At 32.5% G+C, this 20,224-nt stretch overlaps 1 protein-coding gene across 3 annotated transcripts in view; it reads right to left on the bottom strand.

Annotated features, from left to right (window-relative positions):
* Positions 1-19,336, bottom strand: part of rhea (Talin_middle and talin-RS domain-containing protein rhea) — a 144,133-nt gene extending 124,797 nt beyond the window's left edge. For all 3 annotated transcript variants that reach the window (XM_072522509.1, XM_072522511.1, XM_072522512.1), the window contains exon 1: positions 19,184-19,336. The gene's annotated coding sequence lies outside the window, so the exon portion shown is untranslated. The remainder of the gene's footprint in view (positions 1-19,183) is intronic.
* Between the last annotated feature and the right edge of the window lie 888 nt (positions 19,337-20,224).

Here is a 20,224-nt window from a genome sequence, read left to right as displayed (position 1 = left end):
AAGAATAGATTTGTAAATTGATCAGTTCTATTTTTAGCCATTGCCTAGATTAAATGTGAAAATATGGGCGTGATAGCATAAATCAAAATAAAATTGTAACAAATTATTTCTGAGAAGTATTGAAAATAGTAATGTTTGATATGATTATATATTTACTTTGGTGCTATTAGGGTGTGCACTTCATATATCGTGACATCATTAATAGTGTAGGATGTAGGATAGAAAATTGATACGCTAAATGGGACTATTCGACGCGTAACTGCCATAATTATCTCTTTTATACAGGGTTTCTATAAACGCTCTTCACAAAAGAAAACTATAAAATCTGAAACTCATTTTATGTTGATTTGACGTAAATCGCCTCATCTAAATATTATGTTTCCTAAGAGAGTTACAGCTCTTTAAAGATGGTATCCTAACATCGGTTTAATTTAAATATCTTTAAAACGGTTGACTTTTAAATGACAAAATTCTGTACATTTTCTGTTTATTTTAATTACAGTCACAAACGGCTCGTTTAGGAGGAGTATTGGACATTTTCATTAATAACTTTTCTGTCTTTCAAAATTTCATCATTTTCACACATTTAACTCATTTAGATTTTTTTATTAAAAAAAAGTATGCTCTTATCTGAAGTCCATATGTATCTTCATGTATCAATGTATACGCTTCCAATTGTATTAATGTCAAAGTTATAGTCATAGGTGTTGAGTTTAATTTTTAAGAAGTGTAACAAATTCAATAAATTACTAGCAGAATTCATGGACTCCTGTATACTCCATCGACGTGCTAATGGTCACATATGTTATATTCTTCTTCTTCTCCGGCACTACAGCCCAAATTGAGCCTTGGCCTCCTTTATTTTTTCCTCCACCCTTGCTGCTCTGTGGCTGATCTTCTCCATACACGGACTCCTAAAAGGGCTTGTGCGTCGCTGTTTACTGTGTCTTCCCAGCGCTTTTTTGGCTTTCCAACCGGTCTCTTTCCCTGCATTTTCTTACATCACAATTTCGGAATTACTATTTTTAATCATCAGTGCTGCTACTAGGTACACATATGTAAAGCCATTAAATATATGGGTCAAAACTCTTTTTTAAATGTTTTTATATTAAAACTGGTTTTATTTTTGCTGATAATTTTATAGGATGTTAAAGTTTTAAACAGATTCACTTCATGGCAACCTGAGATGTAGTCTTTATAAGGACCTTAAGTGATCAAAATTAGTTGCTACCTAGATGTGTGAGAAATAAGATAATTCTTAAGATCTTAAAAGGTCGGGCCTGCCGGTTAACCAGTCATTTGTCCAGTCAGGGGTTGTCCCAGTACCATCAGTTCCCATTTGGACTTCGATCTAAATAAATTAATTATACAGTTATGGCTGCTTTGCACCTTGGTACCAGTCAAGCTGTAAATAAATATTTGCCGCCAACTATAGAAGCCATGGTCCATATAGTAACCAGGTCCTATTTACGTTAAACATAGAAACAGAAAAAAAAAATAATCAAAGTGGGACAAGCTATTGAAATTACGGCAGGATATCACGAGAATTTTTCGATGAGTGTATCTAATTCCTACTGTTGAATCCAGAAGAGAAACATAAAACAAACTTAGAAACAACACGACAGAACATGTGTGCAAAATCAGAAATAGTGAGAACTCGTTGAAAGTAACATCTGAAAAAGAAACTGCTTGTGCCGATTATGAAGGTTTCTATAAATTTGTTTTTTACTTCGTATGTTAACCCATTAAGCGCCGTTGATGCGAAAACGCAACATTTTAAAAGGAATTTTTTTTTATACAACTAAATATTTTGTTTTTAGAAAATTCTTTATATGTTTTAATTCCTAAAGGCTTGATGATATTGAAATATATTTTATAGAACAAATATAATTAATTGTTTATCTATTATAAATTAATTTCTTCAGCAGTTTTTTACATGATTCGTCATGACTATATAATCTTCTTGTAGAATTTTCACTTTGCTTATAATATAATGGTTTATATGATTTTTATAAAGCATAAACTACAGATTTAGCAATAACCATACAAAAAAATTAAATAATTTTATCAAGAAAAAGTTACATGCATTCAAACTTATTGTTGCGTTTTCGCATCAACGGCGAAATGTGCTGTCTCTAGGTAATACCGCCTACGCTACGTGACAAATCGAGTGTAACCGTATTTGACTAGTTCAGTCTTGTCTAGAGCGTTTTAGTATAAGCATATACAGCAATAATTGTGTTTCTCTGTATTGTTGCGGATAAAACATATATAATGAGTTCTGGCAAAAATAAGTGGAAAGATAATTATGATCGGAATAGATCTCTTACTATTCAAGAATTGGAAGCTGCTATTGAAGAAATTCAAAATGAGACCGAAATTGATGCTGTTATAATACCACCAGATGTCGATGAGCTTACTGATGAAGAGGAAATAGATGACGATTTATTGGAAGGTATTATACGGTATAATTATATAAGATACTGTTATGTAACTTTTATTTTTTTATTACTTATAGGCCATGATAAGCGTCAAGACACTGCTGGGACATTCGAATTGATGGCTGAGGACAACACAAATGAATTTGAAGATAATTATAATGAACCTTCTACAAGCCAGGCTACTTCAAAGAAGGCAAAATCTGTTCAATATAATCCAAACTGGAGCAAAAGGGACCCCGTATACAGTAATTTTCCGGAATCGCAGGAGCACATTCAAAAACAACGTATAAAGGACATGCTTTACGGTAAATCACCAGTTGAAGTATTTTATAATTTTTTTGACGAGGAATTATTAGACATGATTTTAAAATACACTTTAAAATATGCCAAGGACAACAATCGACATGATTTTTCAATGACAGTATCTGATTTAAAGAAATTTATTGCTATTTTGATCTTGTCAGGATATCACACGTTGCCACAAATGGAGATGTATTGGAGCAGAGATGAGGACAAGGGAGTACCACTAATTAAAAATTGCATGAGTCGAAATAAGTTTCGCAATATAAAAAAATATATACATGTATGTGATAATGCTCAACTTGACAAGCAAGATAAGTTTGCTAAATTGCGCCCATTATTTGACAAAATAAACAAAAGAAATCTGCAGTTTGGTGTATTTTCACAAAATTTATCAGTCGATGAGGAAATGGTTCCTTATTTTGGTAGACATTCCGCTAAAATGTTCATCAAAGAGAAGCCTGTTCGCTTCGGTTTTAAAATTTGGTGTCTTTGTTCTCAAGATGGATATTTGTTTCAGTTTAGTCCATACGCTGGAGCACGAGAACATAAAAGTGATATGGGACTGGGAGCAGATGTTGTTATAGATCTATTAAAAGTTCTTGAATTTCCTTCTCAACACAGAATATTTTTTGACAATTTTTTTTTTCGTCTTTTAAACTATTTCAATATCTTACTGAAAATAATATATACGCCACAGGAACTGTGCGGGAAAACAGAATCCAAAAGTGTCCTTTAGATAGCTCAAATGATTTAAAAAAAGGGGGCAGAGGTGCTTTCGATTTTAGATATGATTTAAAATCCAAAATTTGTGTAGTTAAATGGAATGATAATTCAATCGTTATTATGATGTCAAATAATATACCAATAAATCCAATTCAGCAAGTAAAACGGTATGATAGAAAACAACGAAAAGAAGTAAGTGTAGACCAGCCATTTCTAATAAAAGAATACAACAAAAATATGGGGGGTGTTGATTTACACGATAACGGCATAGCCAATTATCGTATAAGAGTAAGAGGAAAGAAATGGTGGTGGCCTCTTTTTATAAATACTATAGACAGTACAATCGTCAATGCATGGAAAATTTATAAATTGGCAAATGACTCTACAATATCGCAATTAGAGTTTCGCTCTTATATTGTTATGGCGCTAATAAAATCAGAAGAAAGTAATTCATTATCAGCCAGCGACGATGAGGGTACATCAGCTCCTAAATACAAAGGACGAGGAAGGCCAACAAAGTCAGAAATACCGAAAGAAATGAGAACTGACAAAGTGAACCACATCGTAATACGCCACCCTGAAAAGTCAAGAAAAAGATGCAGACAATGTAAAAGCCAAACTATATATGTGTCAGAAGTGCAATGTACATTTACACTCTACATGTTTTGACAGCTTCCATAAATTGTAATATTAGGTTTTATAGTTTTTTTACAAATATTTTATTTAGTTTTACTACTTTTGTATCTTTAATTTTGAAATAAATCTCATAATCCATAAAAGTGTATTTCATTAATTTCTTAACAGATTCCGCCATTGATGCGAAAACGCAACATTATTTTTTTAGAACACCCTGTAACCTAAAAAAAATTATATCCAGTTTTGTCTTTAAAACACCATAAATATCTAACCCTTATATTATTTTTATAAAAAATTTACATATTTCATACCTTGGCGGTTAATGGGTTAAGTTCATCCATTTCGTTATCTTCCTTGTAGACTTCCATATTTTCGTAATTCAAGAAAATTCTGCATTGGGAATAATGAAATGAGAGATTTTACGGAAATATCAAGGATCAGGAAATAATGGAAAACTAATTAAGGACAAGATAAAGTTTAATATGAAGTTTATTGCTAAAAAATCATTTAATCAAATCAAGTTAATTTACTTCAACCTCGTATTATATAATTACGTCAACGAAGTGCTTACATGGCCTTCTGCTCTTCCTCTCGGGATAATACCAGATGCCCGTTTCGTTGCAACTAACCAGATGCCCACAGTGTCTTCCGAAACCCGAAACAAAATATTTGTTTACCCGGTCATGAAGGGATAAGTATAGCATTACACGTTGTCGCATTGTAGGTTATTGAACTGTTTAATTTTTATCCCACATCTCGTTTAGATCAATCGATCGCCTAATTGTTTATATGTTTCCAGTTTTTAGTGGGTTTCATTTAAGTGAATTTGGTCTACTTTACAAATTTATCAGATATTATTGTATTAGTATTGTTCTACTTCTTTAGAACCAGAAATAATTCTAAACATATGCGACTACTCTACATACTATACCCTTAATAATGGAATTGGATAATCCTAATTGTTTTATATATTTAATTTAAAAGCGATCTCGAAAGAAAAGGCTTATAATCTTGTTGCTTGTGCTGTTATCCCTTAAACAAATGCAGTGGTGAGAAATGATAACACTTCAGTCAAACAGAAGTTCCCTTAATTCTTCACTCATTTGATTATATTAACAGATAATCGGTGAAATCACTTTAAAGATATGTCACAAATTCGCTTAGAAATCACGCATATCAAACAATTGGCTTGTTGAATACAGGAAATAGTGTTTCAATAAGTCTGGAGCTTACCCACATGGAGAAGCATGAGAATGAGCTACTCATGCTAAAATCATTTCATAGTCTGACTGCAAAAAATATCATCAGACAAGATCAGACAAATTTTTAGGCAAACTACTGGAAAAGTAATCTTAATTACTTATCAGACTGCGTTTTATTCCTTCTCCCTCTCCCTCCCTCTCACTCTCGCCCCCCCCCCCTACCTCTATCACTCCCGCTCAAATTTTCCGCGTCCGCTGCCACTTCATCTTACCAACTCTTCCGTGGCTTTCCTTTTGGTCTTGCGCCCTGGATTTTACTATCTACAGATCAGTTCGGCAATATTTCGGTCTCCATTTTCACTACATGACCAGACCCTCGAAGTTTCTGAAATTTCACGAATTCTGAGATCGGTGACTCTTTGAATAGTTATTACAGTTCATGATTGTACCTAGATCTTTTCTCGATTTCCAGTGTTTGTTTTTGTTTAGCTTTGCTATCCTTCTATGAATTTCTGGTTCTTTTGTTCCAATGTGCTTAATGCAGATATGCGAAACTTTCTACAGTTTCAATATCGTCCTCTAATTCAACTGTGTTTCTATTTCCCCTAGCTCTAATCTGTGTTAGCTTTTGTGTCTTTTGAATATTTATTTCTAGACCTGTCTTTTGCCGTTGCTCTGTTTTTAATTGTGAATATATGTCTGCCGTCTCTTCCGTTCCGCGAGACATAATGCTGATGTCATCGGCATAGGCGGTAATCAATATTGATTTATTTTTTAAGAGACTCTTCTTCTTCATGTTCCATGCCCTTTTAGAACGTTGGTTACCATCGTAGCTATCTGAATTTGATTCACTGCCACCCTAAATAGCATGCTTGTATCAATACCATACCAATATTACAAGTTTTTCATCCACGAAGTCTTTCTTCGTCCTGGACTGCATTTGCCTGCTATTTTCCCTTGCATAATGTTTTGTAACAACCTATATTTGGGACCTCTCATTTTATGACCGAAATACTCCAGCTTTCTGTCCTTGATGCTTTTTGTAATCGCAGTATTCTTGCTGAGACGTTCTAGTATTGTGGAGTTTCGAATCTTCTACACCCAAGAAATTTTTAAATACTTCTATAATAAATAAGTTTTTAATTTATCCAGATTGCTTAAATGTTAGATATCAATACGACGTATACCCTTTAACATTAATTTTTTTAACCATGATTTTCATACCTGTTAGGTTCATAATCCAAGAGTTTGTATTGTTATTTCAGGTTTGATATATTCCAATGAATATGGTAGTTATTGTTAATCTACTTTGTCGATAGCCTTGTTGCTCTTCACTAATTCTGTATTTTTATTTATCTTATAGACAAATATCGTGTTTAGAGGAAGAAGGCGATACGACTGGAGAAAAATTATTGAGGAGGCTAGAACCCACGCAGGTTTGTAAACCCAGAATGATGATGATAATTAGCAGTTTAAGAGTTGTTTTCCAGCAAGATAATTGGTGAGATTTCCAGTTTCATTTTTTTTTATATAATTGGCAATGTAATGCTCGTCCTCCAATGATCTGGAATAAGCTTCTTGTTTAACAATTGCTGAAAAGTACCTACATACTTTCAATTATTGGTTCTCCTCTGTACTTTTGTTAGAAGACGTGTTATACACCCTATATTGAGGACGGTACAGCCTGCGTGCACATTGTGGTGAATAGAAAGCAGTAACTAGAACTTTGGAACGACTGAAGGCATTGTCTATGTACAGATGAGTCAAACTTGGTATGGACGAAAGAAATTACCGAAAATATTAGATTTATATAGTTTCAAGCAGTCTTTTTGGAAGTTAATTGGTTTGTGTATCAGGATCAATATTTTTTGATTGTCGGACTGACTTAGTATTTCCCATTAATTTAATGATGCCTACAGTTACACATGAGGATAGAGTCATAAAACCAATAACTGTTAGTTTTTGGGCAACAGGCAAAATATTCTTTTTATCGTTTTAACGATTTTTATCAATGGTGTTGAACAAGTTTGAGTTAAAACGTCCATGCATTTTTTAACGCTTAGGAAATTCTTCTTTCAGAATACTTAATTTTCTGTTAATGAGCACCATGTCATCAGCATACACAACAATGCGAGATTTCGATTGGATAATCGTAGCTGTTTGTGTCTGTAGTTCTCATTGTACTTCCTGTGCTATTTTAAACAATAAGATTCAAGGGGAATCGTTTTGTCTCACTCTTGTTAATTTGTTAATATCTCTAAGTAAAGCATATGGTATGTAAATAAATAAATTCAAACCAAATACAGCTTGGAACTTAAGTAAATACAGTTAAAAATTTTCTAAAACATAGTTCGACTTTATTAATTTTATATAGGATTTGCCAAAAAAAAAAATAGGACGGTTGAATATTTCGCCTAGTTCAGATAGAACTTGCCGTAAAACAGATAAACCAAAAAGGTATAGCCGGGTAAAAAATAAAATAATCTGCACAGATAGCAGACAAGCGCTACTAACCTTGAATAGACCACGAGTCACATCAGGGTTAGTAATGGAGTGTCACGAGTCACTAACTCAAGCTTCGGATGCTAATAACCATCATCCTGAGGTGGGTTAAAGGACACAATAGGAGAAAAGGCAACCGCATTGCTGACCAATTGGCTAGGAAGGCGGCGGGCCTAAGACACTTAGGACCTGGAGATCTTTTTGGTTGGTCAACTAAAACTATCGCGGAAATTGTCACACTGGAAAATGTCACTCCCATACGCAAACCGTGAAAATATGGGAAGAAGGAAAAGGATGCAGACTTGCCAGGGTAACTCTAAGTAACCTTGAAAAGTCAGCATCAAAGAAGTACTTGGGAATGACCAGGACAAAACTACGCTTGACAGTTGGTTTTTTAACTGGTCATTGTCAACTAAGCAAACACCTCCACACACTGGTGCTAGTAGACACACCTCTACGCAGGAAGTGTGAACTAGAAGACGAAACTGTAACGCATGTCCTATGTAAATGCCCCGAGTTATCGTTAATACGAGAAAGGGTTGTTCACCTTCCTAGAAATGGTAGGATGGACAATGAGCCCCAGGACGAAGAAGAATATCCTGGCTTGCTAACCTGAGAGCATGGTATAGAAAGACCTCAACACAGCTATTCCGTATAGCAACCAACAAAGTCGTCATAGCCAGAATGATCGCCAACATTCGGAACGGACAGGCACCCTAAGAAGAAGGACAATGAGCTAAGGACGACAGCTACCTGGGAGGGTGCACAATGGGTCAATTGTGGCCTAAGTGCTGGGGGGTCGTGTTTGGTGTCATTCGTTAGATTTTTGGAAAATATTGAAAACTTTTTTTATGTTTTATGATCCGATGTAAATTTCGCAAAATATTCGAACGTCCCGCTTATTTTAGCACACCCGGTATAATAATGTATCTAATAAACGTCTCCTAACTTCTGTATAATGGACGAATAACCCGCTACATTTGATAAACTATAAATAAATAATTATATCTTATTTTGTCACCGGTTGAATGGTTTCCAAACATTCCAAAAAAATATTCTTATCTACATAATTCGTTCTATATGTAAAAAGTTATTTGTATATTAAAAAGACTACAGCAAAAACTAAATCAATCTAATTGATACGTATCCGAATAGTAGAGTTTAGAGTAGGAATAACTTGCTCACCCACTTTTTGATACTTTGTATGCAAAACTATTTTGAAACAAACCATTCATTATTTAACGCTACTAATAAATTACGACCTTGACCCCAAAATTAAAGTTTATATAATCTATTACATGTCGCGAGAGATAAAAAAATATTTATCTAATCCAACTGCATTGCGATATTTTTATAATCTTCATTTATTTCGGATATTTCTGGACATTATCAATGTAATTTTTTTTCGTATGTACTATGTACCAGAAAAAGTTAATGTGAGTATTTTTTACACAAATACTACACAAAAATAGATGCTATTCAGAATGTACAAAAAGAAATACAACTTAACAGCAACTAAGAGAAGATACATTGGTCTTGGAGGGTTGATATATGAAATATAATAATTTTCTTCTTCAAAGAGTACGTTTGTATTCATACTCTTAGAGAAAATCTCAGAGAGCTCAATCAAAACTTAGAATAGGTATATTAACAACTTCAGACAGATAGAAGAGAAAAATTCTTTAACTTCCTTTTTCCTATCACAAGTAACTGTCACCAAGTACTTACAATACATTTAACGCATCAACTATGCCTTTTTACCTGATGGTCCTAAAAGATACATTGTATCTGACTCAAATTGAACGTTTCCGCTATAATTATCATTTCTAAGCAGCTTATCTAGGAATTAATGCTACTTTTTATTATGATTTGATAAACACAACACCAATTTATTAGCATTTGATAATTATTATCACAACAGATTGTTGTTGAAAGATTTTTAACAAGCTGAGATAAATTTTTGGTGGAAATTTTATTAAGAACCATTTAAGGTTGGATAATTACCAACATTTATGATTAGTATTGGTTAAATAAACATAGGTAGATCTATGTATTTATATGAAAGGTGTAGAAATATGTAAATATTTATAGTCCATTCGCTAATACAGTATTTATTATTTACTTTAGAAAGGAACTACAACGTTAAAGAGGTGCGTTTTTGAGAAAGGAGTGAAATTTTTCCTATGCACTAGGGTGGATATTGCAAATATCACCTTTTAGAGTCAAAAATAATTTTTTTGGCAAACATTTATTCAAAAAACCATGCAAAAAACAGGATCAAACGCGATTTTTATTTTTTACCCCATAACTTTTTTCGACAGACATTGCTTTACATAAAAAAACTTTTATCCTTTCTCTTCAAAATGAAATTTGGTAGAAATCTGTAGGATTCACAGTATCCGAGATACGATTTTTCAAAGTTTGCCACTCACATCATTTTTGGGCCATTTTCCCTATTTTTTCGCAAAAATCGTTCTATAACTCTTTTCTACGCAGTTTTAGGTATATCCAATGGTACCTTACATAGAAAGAAGAAATATTTACCTTTAAAAATGTCTGCTGCAGGAGGCTCTAGGATTAATTTTAAGTAAGATACGGTTCTTCAAAGTTTTCTACTTTTAACAATTTTTGCTATTTACGGCACAATAAAAAAAATTCGTATGAAAACTGTACTCTTCATCTTTAAAAGCCAATTTAATTTTTGTCGATAGGAAACTCTGATCAAAAGCTATTGAATTTTTACCGTCGAGTTGATACAAACTTTATTTAAATAATTGATTTCGCACGCTCAGCACATTTAAAATAGCCGGTAAAATAGACTATTTTAAAGTACAGAAAATAAGCTTTCTTTTTTATTTTTTATTTAGTAATGCATATGTATACCTAAATATACAAGAAAAAAAGTTATAACGAGAAATTTAAAAAAAGTAATAGAACTTAGCAAAAATCGTTAAGAGTAGAAAACTGAAGAACCGTATTTTGTTTAAAGTTAGTCCTAGAGCCTTTTACTGTAAATCATTTTTGATTTTTCTTTTAATAGCATACCACCATTCCCTGATATGCATATTTTTGCCTCTTAGATTCATCAGAGGGAACTCATGGCAAGCTCTGGAGCTGATTGACTGTAATTTTGTGGAATTGATTTCCTCAAAATATTTTTATTTCGTACAATAAATAATTTTATGTGTTATTAATATATATGGTGTAAATAAATAAATATTGGGAAAAAGACAGTTAAGATTTGATTTCACGTACAGTGCGTCTGTGTATCCGCCTTATACGTATTTCGCCCTAATAGGGCTCTTCAGAGACTACTATTCACAGTCGCTCTGAACGTGAAAATAAATATTTTCAGTCTTAGGAAGCAACTTTAACATGGCTTCTGACACAGAAGCACTGTACGTGAAATCAAATCTTAACTGTCTTTTTCCGATATACTCTGTGCGAGTACTAGAAACCAATTCGTTAAGGATTTTTGCTTAGTTGAGGAGATATGTTGTGGAATGCAATTTTTAGATTCTCCATGTCTCTAATAACATCTTTATCAACGTCTGTTTTGCCTTGCAATTCTTAGAAGGCACAGATTAAAGCAAAAATCTGAATTTGGTTTCGAAAATTAGTTTACGGATTTAAATAAATATTGATTGACGGAAATTGGTCATCGCTGTGTGACATAATACTTTTTTGAAACGCCTCATCCCAACCAATATAAAACGGATTTGAACTAGATATGAACTGGATTTTACTCTGGGTCAGTCAGCTCCTTCGTTTTCTTATTTTTATGGTGCTATCCATTACGAATGTTGGACACTGCTGTCCAAAAAAGTCCGTTAGTTAAGTCAAGTTAAATCAGTTTCGTAGGTTATGAAGCAGGATATTTTTTTACTTCCTGGATCTCTTTTTCCATGCACCTTACCTTGAAGTATGATTTGAAGTAGGTCGTATCATTGGTCATTACGCATTATATGTACCAGGCACATCATCATTTACAACAGTAACATTATTGACTAGCAGAGTTTAAAGGAGGGGTCGACATCGCAAACCAAATGATGTGACGACTCCAGAAACGGTGAAGAAAATCCACAGTGGTATTGGATGATCGTCGACTGAAAGTGCACGAGCTAGCAGACTTAGTAAACATTTCAAAACGTACGATAGGAGGCAGGCAAAAGAACAATCAAAACAATGGACTCAAAAGGAGAACCGGCGAAGACTGTTTGGATCTGCAGGCAAGGTCGTCGGTTTTTTGGTATGTGCGTGGAATAATTTTCATTGTCCATCTTAAAAAAGGCAAAACGTATAATGAGAAAAGTATTATGAGAACTTAATGCAACGTTAGAACGAAGAAATCAAGCAAAAACGGCCGCATTTGGCTAGGAAGAAATTGTTGTTTCATCAAGACAATGCACAGTGGTCAAGGGTTTTCCCACTGTAAATAAAAGGTGTCGGCTCCTATTTTTGAGGAGCAAGACAGTTCTTATCAAGTGTATCCAACTTATTGAATATCGCTGAGAAAGGTGCATAGATCTGAAAGTAGAAAAAAAAACACTTTCCAAAATTTTTTTTGTTTTCTTTTGGGTAATTCTGGAACCAATCACGTATACAAATAAATCATTTGAAGAGCCAGAAAAGAATCAACGAATACCGATATGTTGTATACTTTGTAGGTATACCAATTATTACTATTTTAGCCATTAATGCTAAATTTATTTTAAAGTTGTAGCAGAAACAGCAATCATAGAATCTTCATATACATGTGTTGTACTCATAAAAGAATAAAACAGCAATCATTGTTTACATTATTAAATAAACTTGGAAAGTATTGTAACAGTTCTTCAGATACTAACTGCAAGGATTCTATAAACAGGATATTACATATCCGTAAGCAAAACAATGAATTACGTGCCTTGAATATTACAATAATTATTTCTAAATATGTATCATAATAATTTTTTTGTCAATAAAAATAATCAAATAGCTGAAGATCACTACGTTCATAACGTAGTTAATCATACTTAAATTTTTACATACAATTAAAATTAGGATAATACATTGATAATATGTTGCCAGTGAAAAAGAGGCCGCAAATATTTTTAATTCAATTAATAGTAATTAATTTTTGACAAAAATTTTATTTCATTCATTTATTTTTTGAATAAAACACGCTGCTCATGACGTAGACGCATGGTTTTTATATCAAATTAAAGCTAATTGTTTTTTAATATGATGATATAAGTTTGCCTGAGAAAAATGGTCGAAAATTAGGGTTGCCAGCTGTTAAAAATGCGAGGTATCAAAAATAAAATAAAAGAGAGCTAGCGCGCAACGCTACTGGTTTGAAGTGTCAGTTGTGTGAGTTTTTAAAGAATTCGTTGATAAGTATATAATATTATACATATTCTCAACTGTCAAACTTACTTTATCTTTAATATCTCGCGCATTATTTTCGTTTTTTCGTATTTTCATTTTCCGTCATTCTTTTCATTTTAGTCTTGTTTTTAAATCACCTCTACTGGTTTATAATAAATAAATCTTTTTGTCTTCACTCCCATCTCCCAGCCCTTAATATATATTTTTTTAGAAATATGATCGACAAAATATTATTATTATAAGTAAATACCTTATCGACCATACACGTTAAAAATAAACTTTTAATATTGCGCTGCTATTCTGTAACATCCTGTATAAACGCGACAACAAAGATACCTATTTCTGACATGCCCCAGTACCACAGATAAATATTTAAACATCGTCACGTCGCTTTTTAGAATCCTTATCTTCTTGCATGTGGTTTTTTGAAACAGAACAGGAAATTCATCATATCAAAACCTTGTAAAGTATGAAATAATAGATGGATAAGTCCAGAAAGGTTGATGATATTGTTAAAAAATGATCTCAAAATAATTTTGTTATGACCAAAATTTGTGGTTGGCCATAGAACTTGAGATTAAACTTAAATCGGCTTAAAATTATAGCTTAACAATATACATATACACACATTATCATTATTTCAAACTAATATTAGATATAGAGGAAGGATGAGATTGAGAAACTGGTGATAATAGTTCACTGGCTAAGAGAAGAGAAAATTAAATAATATCTAATAATTATAATAATTAAATGGTATAAATGACACTATAAGATAATACTCAATGATTTGACTTAGCAATTATCAATAAAGGGGGCCCTGGACCAAATGTAAATTACTATACTGCAATTTTCATTGCCAGCCTGAGATTATGTGGGGGAAGTCTGTAGTGAGTATGAGCTCCCCAGTATTCCAGCCGCACAAACTGGGTGGAGAAGTTCCTATCCCAGACACAACACATGCAATTGGCTAATATAACACATCCTATTGGTATATACAACAAGAAGCAGGGCACGAATAAGATATTTGTTGATTGAACATGATATACACACACACATATATAAAAATACAGATATATGTTATGGCGAGCACGCCACTTATGTCAGATCATGGGAGTGAATTTAATAATAAAAGGGTGCCAAGTTTTATTAATTCATTGAATATCGAATGGCACCTTACTTCGTCTGAGTACCATGCCTCTAACGGTATAATTGAGTGTTTCCATGCTACCATAACAGATACTTTGCGAAGTTATCTTTTAGAACATAACCAGTGCGACTTAGAAGATGCACTTGTAGTCGCTCTACACTCATATAATTCTAGTAAACATCATTCAACATCCACTACACCCTATAGTTTAGTATTTCCATATAAAAATGATAGAGAATTTGATGAAATTTCGTATAATAATCAGTTAGAAAATATAAGGGAAAAACAATGTGATCAAAGGAAAAAGCAAAAGAACTGTTTTGATAATTTAAGAACGAGCAACTTGGAAGTAAAGTATAAAGTTGGAGATAAAATTCTCTTAAAAAGACCAAGAAATCCAAATACACCACAATCGGTATTAAATACAGGACCATATGTTGTTCTTGAAGTCAATGGAACCAATAAAACTCTAAAAATTAAGTTAGATAACGAGGTTATTCGAAAATTTCATTTTAATAATGTAAAACCATTTTATGATGCGATTAACTAAACGAAGTTGAAGTGTAACACGGCAAGTAGTAGATATGAGCTTTCATTATCCATATTATAAAGGGATTTTAATCAATAATAACTGCAACATATAATTCGATTACCTTGTGGTACACTTCATCTCCAGCTTTCTCATAACAACAAAAGTAGAATAAGATATTGCTGGTTGGGTTTTTTATTCCATGTGGCCCTACCTGCCCTGTGCGGAGTATGTCTAGAGAGGCTCTTCACTACAAGTCAAAACTTCAAAGCTGCAAAAGAAGCCCTTCTTGGACACCCCAGCTTCGGTCTTCAGGAGGGAGGTGTTATGGCGAGCACGCCATAACACCTCCCTCAACCCCTAACACACTGTGTGTGTTTTATCTCAATATTCAGACTACTTCGGAGATGATAAACACCCACGCTGAGAATCTCGAGGTGTTTACGATATGATCAAGAACTATGAGAGGTTTTTAAGATATAGTTTGTATTCCTTAAGTTAGTATAGTTTTATACCCTAAGCTGTAAACCTTTAAATAAATTTGTGCATTTCATTCAGTTTCGTTATTTAATTCTCCAACAAACACACATAATTTTATACAGAATGAAAGTTATATACACATACACTTACATCATGCCCATTTGGAAAATCATTGAATCAGTCACATCAAAACTGAATCATTATATGGTTAGATTTGTACTGTGACTACTGCATTCTCCAATCTTGAGATGTAACATCATAGTGCCCAGGGGATTGAACCATACAGAGGAATAGTGTTGCCTAAATGATGTCTCAGACAACTGGCAAACTCTGGGAGACTATAGCCTTGGCATGGTATGGGCACACTACTGTGCATGGGAGTATTTCATCCCAACTCATAAGAATAAAATAAAATGGTGTCACTTCTGAGTGTACAGATAAAAATTTAAAGGGACTAAATAGAGAGGACTCTGTCTCTGCCCCAAATAGATCTGAGTGACTGCAATCAATGAAGTGCATTTAAATGCTGACGACAGTAGTTTTTGCAGATAGCTCAGAGGGCTTACAAAGAACAATGCCGTGCAAATCAGTCATGAGTATGGACTGCTTTTTAATAAAAGCAAAACAAAATACATGGTAGCCTGTAAGTGTGAAATACCAAATAAACAGCTTATGGTTAACCAAAAGCAAATTTACAATTAACTATAAATAACTTAGTACCAACATAAACAAAAAATCCACTCCATGGATATAAAGCACCTCAAGGGGCAAGCAAGATCAGCATTTGTAAGGATGAAATCTATCTTTAGAAGTTGATTTACCACTCAGAATCTAAGTCAACATCCTCAGATGTTATGTTTTTTTCTACCTTGTTGCATGGACAGTTTGGATGTATACTATTATTAAGAAAATAAATTATGTAGTCTGTGAAAATACAAGTGAAATCAAAAAGTGAAAATTGGTTTTACATAATTCTCTAACACATAGGGTCAGAAACTGGACTAAAGTGTCGGTGTCATGAAAGTGTATGTTAAACCACAACAATATGAGCAGGGGCAAGATCCTAAGCATATAGATATCCTGAGTGTATAGATGCTGAGCAAAGAAATCTGAAAATATGTATTTGAACCTAGCATAATACTCTGTGAGCAGTGCCAAATATATTTCAAGAAAAATTGAACACAATCTTCATAGACAATATAAGGAAAAATTGAATCTTATACTACTTGACAATTAAGTAATCTTTCTAAGGCATTGAATTTTAAAAAATGCAACTTCTGAGCTGGTACGCAAATGTTTAGAAAAAAAAAATAAACAATGCAAAAAATGTATAAACTTCTATATAACTAGGCTATAACAAAGTAAAGAAACCTTTATACACCTACTCTCTATGTAAACAATCTTAAGAAATTCCAGAGCACTTCAGAGTTCATGAAATAGGAAGAGACAAGCTATTTGATCCCAAGAAATTATATTATTTTATTAATGTGAAGTGTCAAATTTTCCTAAATTTTAACCGAATTGGAAAATACAACCTCTAACTGGTATGCAAAAGTTAGGAAAAGTAAATACACAATTCAAAGAATGTAATAAAATTCTATATATTTCAGACTATAACAGAGTGGACACAGGGAAAAGGGATAGAGAGCCTTCTTGCTGAGAGTCTATGGATAAATGGAGGTAGCGCTTCACAAATGATGCCAGCCTTACAGCAGTCATTCTGATTCTAGATCGTTGAATAACAGATGAGTGTCTGGTTTAGCAGGTAGGCGTTCAACATAGACTCAGCGAGGAGAGAGCATCCTGGACTGAGATGTCTTTTGAAGATTCCAGACCCCTCCTGTATAAAAACGAAAAAAGGGTATAGCAGAGTAAAAAAACCTTTATACATCTGCTCTCCACCTAAGATATCTTAAGAAATCCCAAAGGGCTTAAATTTAGAGTTCACAAAATAAGAAGAGGCAAGCTAAATGATTCAAATAAGTTATAATATTTATTAATGTGAATTACCAAATTTTCTTTTGAACCTTAATCAAAATGTGTCATTTTGATATAAATTTAAGATTCAAAATAATTTGACTGCAATATAATTTATGTTGTTTATTTTATTTGCTGATTTACTGTTTAGAGTTTATATAATATATAATTATTATCAAATATCTAATTCATTTTTTAGGCTTTCCTTCTAAAAGAAGAAACGTTATGTCACTAGCATTCTTCTAAAAGCTGTTTTCCAGACTGAATAAAAATGAACTGACATCCTTTTATTACATTTAGGGCTGATTGTTCAAACGTTAATCAAAACTTGATTGTAATCAAATATTTAATTCCAATCAAATATGTCACAACAGCTGTCAAAATTATTAAAAATTGCTTATTATTATTATTGATTTTTAAATAAAAACATGAAATTAACATCAGAAAGAGTTTAATTATGGTTTATTATAAATTAAAATGCAAAATATTAAAATTGAATAAAATAAATCAGTCAACATAACGTCAAAATGTGACGTATTTAATTTTAATTAAATATTGTATTACAATTATTTTTGATTTGATTAGCGTTCGAACAATTGGCCCTAAAAATAGAAGTGCTTAGAGCTTAGCAGACTGGAATTAAAATGGAGAATATCAGTCTGTCATTGTTACATTACAAGATTCAAAACAAAAACAATATCCATACTTTTTAACTGTCATCCCAGATTGGTAAAAAAATGGCACATTTGACAAACTCTATTATAATATTACTGAATATATAATAGACCAAAAAATGTGTGAATGATCAAACGAGAGTGGTTTGGTTACAGCTTATTAGATCTATTTAGAAATTTGGTTATTGTTAAGATAGCTATGCTGGCCTTCAACCTCAGTTAGGGGAAGGAAATCAAAGAAGAATCAGTTTGAAGAAACTATCTATGAATCACTTTACAATAGGTACAATATGATAAAATTTGCTTAATGTTAATGCACTTTTGATTCATTAAAAACAACAAGCACCAGATGTAAAATAAATAAATCATTGATCTTCCAATTATTTCTGAAATTGAAAATTATGTGGTAACAATTTTTTGTATCAAATTAATGATCTAAGTACTATAAGATTTTTTAAAATAATATGGGCATTGGGTAATGAAATAGTAAATATTTGTTTACAATTAGTAATAGTGCTTTAAAATTGTATTTAATCATAATAGCAATCACATAATTTAAGGCAATCAGTTCAAGCTACTACAGAGTTATTGATCTGTCTTACAGGTTACCTACAATTTTCTTTATTTTAGTCCAAGGAGAAGAGAATGGGAAGGCTTGATCTTATTAGAGTTATTAGTACAATAAAGCCCTTTGGAGCCGCCGCTGGGAGCTTTTAAAGTACACAGCACAGAATCAAAGCAGGCTTGAGTAGGTGCGTCAGACCCGAATATAAATAAAGTCAACGTCAGATTCAGAAAATATTGATTAGCTGAAAAAATACCACTGAAATTTAACACTTGGCTTTGTTCTGTAACCGACAAATTTAGATTTTTATAACATAAACAAAACATTTTTGGATTGTTAATGTGTAACCTATAAGTTTGGTTTATCTGTCAAAAAGGTGGCATTTGTTTAATATTAGGTGGTTTCGCTAAACTATTTAGCGACCTCGGTCGGATAAATCCGTATACTCATACATTTAAAATAACTATGAGCTAGAAAATTGATTTGTTTTCATTTTAAATGTATTTTTAACCCTTCAGAAGTGTTATGTCAAACAGATGAAACTTTAAACTTCCGTATATCCTAAAATGGTCACTTTATCAAGGACCGATGCAAAGAAAAACCTAAAGCAAAGTTATAATAATGTTGTACTTACCTTAATTCGTAATTAGTTAAGTTACATATCTAATAAAAACACTTAACAATTCACGGATTTGCAAAAGTAACACGCCCAACCCCGATTATTTAGATTTCGACTGATTTTCTGGTATTGCTCGTGGCGACTTCTTGTGGCAAATTGCTGGACTACGAGTACCATAGGCGTTGGAAGAAAGTATTGTAGCAGTGTTAAAAGATTTTTTCATTTTATAATATAAGTCATAAATTAAAGCAAATTATACAAATATGCTTTCAATTTATCATGCAAAAATATTTAACTGTTAATTATATCAAAAAACATTTTTATTCAAATTTGGAAAAGTATAAAAATTCTAATAATTATATTATTCTCAAATTGTATTGTGTTTCTACCAGAAAACATTCATCTACCCGACTAAGAGTAGTTATCAATGTTGTGAAGCATTTTAATAAGAATATATTAATAGGTGACACAAATCTTTTACAACTCTTTATTTGGCATTGGCATTCGGAATGAATATGAATATTGGTGTAAGGCGAAATTATTGACATGCCATGCTGTTAAAAAATTGTTCATCTCATTAAATCAACAAATTAAATAATGATTGTGCGTGCGGGTAAACAAATCAACACATGATTAGATTAAATGGCCTTATATTCTTGGGATTAAAATACCTAAACAATAATACTTTCCTCATTTTTATTTACGATAAATCTTTTTCAGGTTCAGAAATGTTTAGTAATTATTATAATATAAATATTTTACTCATTTTATGTGATTTCATTACTTTTTTAATTCTTAGAGTTTATGATGAATGAAAGTGATATTAATAGTTTTGTAGATATGGGAAAGCATGGAAATCAGTGAAAAGTCATCACCATTAGTTGGCGCATCCAGGGAGGGTTTTGGGGGTTAACCCCTCCCCCCTCCCCGGACATATAAAGTAAAAAATATATAAAGAATAGTAGGAAAATGTAACTTGTATTTCACACACAATACAAAAAATCCAAAACGTTGTGTTCCTACTGCAAGTGTTAGCAGTAGAAAGGAGACATCTCT

Source organism: Diabrotica undecimpunctata, chromosome 2 (genome assembly GCF_040954645.1).
Source record: "Diabrotica undecimpunctata isolate CICGRU chromosome 2, icDiaUnde3, whole genome shotgun sequence".
NCBI lineage: Eukaryota > Metazoa > Arthropoda > Insecta > Coleoptera > Chrysomelidae > Diabrotica > Diabrotica undecimpunctata.
This window is presented reverse-complemented; position numbering and strand designations above follow the sequence as displayed.